The sequence below is a fragment of the Suricata suricatta genome, unplaced genomic scaffold, assembly GCF_006229205.1.
Source record: "Suricata suricatta isolate VVHF042 unplaced genomic scaffold, meerkat_22Aug2017_6uvM2_HiC HiC_scaffold_180, whole genome shotgun sequence".
NCBI lineage: Eukaryota > Metazoa > Chordata > Mammalia > Carnivora > Herpestidae > Suricata > Suricata suricatta.
The window spans coordinates 234964-239874 of NW_021862660.1; the positions used below are offsets into that span (position 1 = coordinate 234964).

Genomic DNA, 4911 nt, shown 5'->3' on the forward strand with positions numbered 1-4911 from the left:
TTCTCTAATTGACCTACTTCTCTTAGCATAATACTCTAGCTCCATCCACATCACTGCAAGTTGCAAGACTTAATTCTTTTTGTGGCTGGGTAATATTGCATTATATATATATATATATATATATATATATATATATACACATATACACACAAACACACACACATATACATATATATCACATATTTTTATGTTTTCAAATGTTTTTAAATTTATTTTTGAGTGACAGAGAGAGACAGCACGAGTAGTAAGGGTCAGAGAGAGGGAGATACAGAATCCAAATCAGGCTACAGGCTCTGAGCTGTCAGCCACAGAACCCGATGCAGGGCTCGAACCCATGAACTGTGAGATAATGACCTGCGCTGAAGCCGGACACTTAACTGACTGAGCCACCCAGGCACCCCAATACCACATATTCTTTATCTATTCGTTAGTCAATGGACATTTGGGCTGTCTCCCTAGTTCAGCCATTGTTGATAATGTTTCTATAAACATTAAGGTACATGTGCTCCTTCCAATCTTTGTTTTTGCATCCTTTGGCTAAATATCTAGTAGTCCAATTGTATGAAGTAACTTTGTTGGACGATTATGCCAAAAATCCTTTTGTTACTCAGCCTTACCAAATACCCATCTGAGCTGTTAAAATTTAGCAGTAAGAAAAAAAACTAACCTACATAAACACAGAAAAACCAAATGTTCATTCTGTTCTGCTGGATATGTTTATAACAAGATAGTGATCAGACTGAAAAATATGGAGGAGATAGTGCTAGCTAGGTTAGGAAGGTAAAAGAGAGAGAGAGATCAATTTTAAAAAATGAAAGGACTTTGATAACTGATGAAGAAGAACAAGACATTTCTTGAAAAGACATGATGAACATTAAGTGGTGAACTGCATGTACAAAAATGTAAACGATAAATATAAATTCTTAATCTTGGATTGACCCAGAGCTTGGTTCTTATTCCTATTTCCTATACAAACTTAATTCCTTAGTGATCTACTAGTCTAAGGGCAGCAAATACATCTCTGTGCCCAGGATTCCCAGATTTCTCAATTCCAGACTTAATTATCCAATGGCTTCCTCTGAACTGTAACATGTTGAATTGGCCCCCCTCACATTCTTTCCCGTCTCAGTTGATGACAATTCCATCCTTTTGTTTGTTCAGCTTAAAAACTTGGTATCATTATTTGCATTTTTTCTTTTTTCTCAAGCCCAACAACAAATGTCTAAGAATATCCTTAGACCCTTCTCTTCCTTATATCATTTTTTACTTTCTCAATATCCTCCTAACACTCTTCCAATCATCTACAACATTTTCCTTTTCTTTATTTTTTTATTGTTTATTTATTTTTGAGAGAGAGAGGGAGAGAGAGAGAGACAGTAAGCACAAGTGGGGAGGGGCAGAGAGAGAGGGAGGCACAGAATCCAAAGCACGCTCTAGGCTCTGAGCGGCCAGCACAGAGCCCAATGTGGGGCTCAAACTCACAAACTGCAAGATCATTACCTGAGCTGAACTCAGACATTTAACCGACTGAGCCACCCTGGAGCCCCAACATTTTTCTTTTCTTAAGAGAATCCCACCGAAAAGGAATTTCCAATTTCTCTTGAATAAAAATAAGTCTAAAAATTATGCTGCGCAATCAGAATTTAAATATTGATTCCAGGCTGGCCTTCATTCCACTGCAAAGACTTTCCCAAAATTAGGAAGATAGAATTAAATTCACAATTGACTTCCAAATTGTATTGGATATATATTACCTAGGACTGCATGATCTTTATCACTTAGTTCATCTATTGAGTCATCAGATGGGGAAAACTGTATAAATAGTGATAACTAGGTAGATTGTATTAGGATGACATAATCAATGCTCCATAATATTCGAGAACAGCTGGATATGGAAATATAATGATAATAGCTTAATAAGCTGTTCATGAAACTTTCTCCCAATATCATATTTGGCAAAAATATAAATGTAATTCAGTAAAAAAGAAAAAAAATGAGTGGAAATGCGCAAGCAGTTCACGGCCCAGGCCAATGTCATCAGGCCCTGGATTCAGACCAAGATGGAGATTGGGTGAATCTCCATTTAGATGCAAGGGACCCTGGTGGACCAGCTCAGCCACCTGCGGCAGTAGGAGAAGAGAATCGTCAACTACAAGCCCAAGATCGACCAGCTTGAGGGCGACCACCAGCTCATCCAGGAGGCACTCATTTTTGACAACAAGCACACCAACTACACCATGGAGCACATCCACGTGGGCTGGGAGCAGCTTCTGACCACCATCGCCAGGACCATCAACGAGGTGGAGAATCAGATCCTGACCCATGATGCCAAAGGCATCAGCCAGGAGCAGATGAACGAGTTCTGGGCCTCCTTCAACCACTTTGACCGGATCACTCCGGCACACTGGGTCCCGAGGAGTTCAAAGCCTGCCTCATCAGCTTGGGTTATGATATTGGCAACGACCCCCAGGGAGAGGCTGAATTTGCCCACATCATGAGCATTGTGGACCCCAACCGCCTGGAGGTAGTGACATTCCAGGCCTTCATCGACTTTATGTCTTGGGAGACAGCCGACACAGATGCGGCAGACCAAGTCATGGCCTCCTTCAAGATCCTGGCTGGGGACAAGAACTATATCACGGTGGACGAACTGCACCTCGAGCTACCGCGGGATCAGGTGAAGTACTGCATCACCAGGATGGCCCCCTACACCTGCCTATGCGTGCCCAGCGCTCTGGACTACATGTCCTCCACGGCCCTGTATGGCCAGAGCGACCTCTAACCCACCCAGGCCCGGGCCAGCGTCCTTGCCCCACCCACTGTGCGCACCCAGCCTCCTCCCGCTGGGTCTGGTCTCCAGGCTCAGCCTTGTCATGGGCGAGCAGGGACCCGCGTGGCATCAAGCCTCCCCGCCAGCATAGTGACAGTTTACAAAATTATTTTCTGCAAAAAAGAAAAAAAAAGTTACGTTAGAAAACGTATAAAAAACCAAAACACCACATATTTTATTATAGAAAAAGTATTTTTTTCTCCCCCAGACTTCAATGTAAAAGAGGAAAAATTAACTCTTTGCACCGGAATGTTTTGTTTTGTTGTGACATAGGAAAATTACCAAGCACAATGTTATATTTCATACTTTTTATCGATTTTTTTCCCTCTCTGTATCATCTGCTATATTCATTTCTCCAATCTCATGTACTCCTTAATGTGGGAGCTGGGGGTGGGGGCAGGGGGGATCTCGTCAGAAGGCACATTGGTGCATGTGTGTTTGCTAGCTCACTTGTCCATGAAAATATTTTATGATATTAAAGAAAATATTTTCAAAAAAAAAGAAGAAATAGATTTCCAGGTTTAAGGAAGTTTTGTTAGTTGATTAAGATGCAATGTAAGAGATTTAATAAGGAAAAATTAAACACAAAATCCGTGATTTAGAGGAAATAAAGTATATGCATCTCCTAGATGAGAAGTAATCCAAAAAAGTATTAAATTCAATTAAATAAGTACTCTTTTTCAGTATTACAAATTAATCAATAGCTACTGGTCTTAAACCTGTTCCTTAAAGACTAACAAAATTCATTGCTTCTGCAACTAGACCTTGTCTCAGACCCAACTGGAGTAATAGCCCCCTAAACCTAGGTAGCATAATAGAGGCAAAAGCATTAAAAGTCCAAATTGCCATCTCAAACTATTGACTAGGCTACCTTAGTATTTTATTAAGATAGAATTTGAAGAATGCCTCAGGCACACAAAAATATTTTTCTTGCAGAAAACAATATCCCTTATACTGGCTTTTGCAGTATTTTGTCCCCTGGTTAAGGGACTAATGGTTAAGACAGTTGAGAATATTTCAATTGGCTATCAGCAAAATAATCATGTGTTGTTGCTAATGGTTTGCAATCTCACAATATCCTGAAGCAAAAATTTGCACTTTGACAGGATATTCAGATGTAGAATTGATGACAACCGCCGAGTATTGTCCAAATTCACATATTGGCACAAATACTTTTTGGACACTAACGTGCATCAAAATTTTCCTAAAGCCCCATGTTAGGTCTGAAAGTTTGAGTCTCCCCAAAATTTGTATGATGAAATCAAATGCCCCATGTGATGGCATTAGGAGGGGGGTCTTTGGGAGGTATTTAGGTCATGAAAGTGGGGAAGCCTTGCCCCTTCCAACACGCCAGGATGCAGCAAGAAGGCAACATCTACCCAGAAAGTAGTCCCTCACTGGACACTAAATCTGCCAGTGCCTTGATCTTAGACAGCCACACTTCAGAACTATAAAAAATAGATCTATTTTTTCTCTAAAATAATTTCAGTTTTGGGGCACCCAGGTGTCTCAGTTGGTTAAGCAGCTAGCTCTTGATCTCAGCTCTGGTCATGATCTCACAGTTCATGAGTTCAAGCCCCACATCAAGCTCTGCACTAACATTGTGGAGCCTGCTTGGGATTCTGTCTCTCTGTCTTTCTTTCAAAATAAACACACAAATTTAAAATATAATAAAAATATCATTTAAATATTTTTCAATTTTTTAAATTAAACAAATAAAAACAAAAACAGTTCACCCATTTCCCCCACCTTCCTTCTGGCAACTACCAGTCTGTTCTTTTATCTGTGAGGCTGTTTTTTCTTTTAGATTCCACATATGATTATCATATTATGTTTATCTTTTCTATCTGACTTATTTCACTAATCATAATGCCCTTGAGGTCCATTCATGACGCAAATGGCAAGATTTCATTCTTTCTTTAGGGCTGAATAATATCCCATTGTATAGGCATACCTAATTTTATTGTGCTTCATTTTATTGCACATTGCAGATATTGCATTTTTTAATGAATTGAAGGTGTGTGTCATCCTTGCATCAAGCAGTTCTACTGGGACATTTTTTCCAACAGTATTAGCTCACT

At 39.8% G+C, this 4911-nt stretch overlaps 1 pseudogene; it reads left to right on the top strand.

Moving 5' to 3' along the window:
* The first annotated feature begins 2003 nt into the window (after window positions 1-2003).
* LOC115284737 lies at window positions 2004-2782 on the top strand (annotated as a pseudogene).
* Window positions 2783-4911: the final 2129 nt, after the last annotated feature.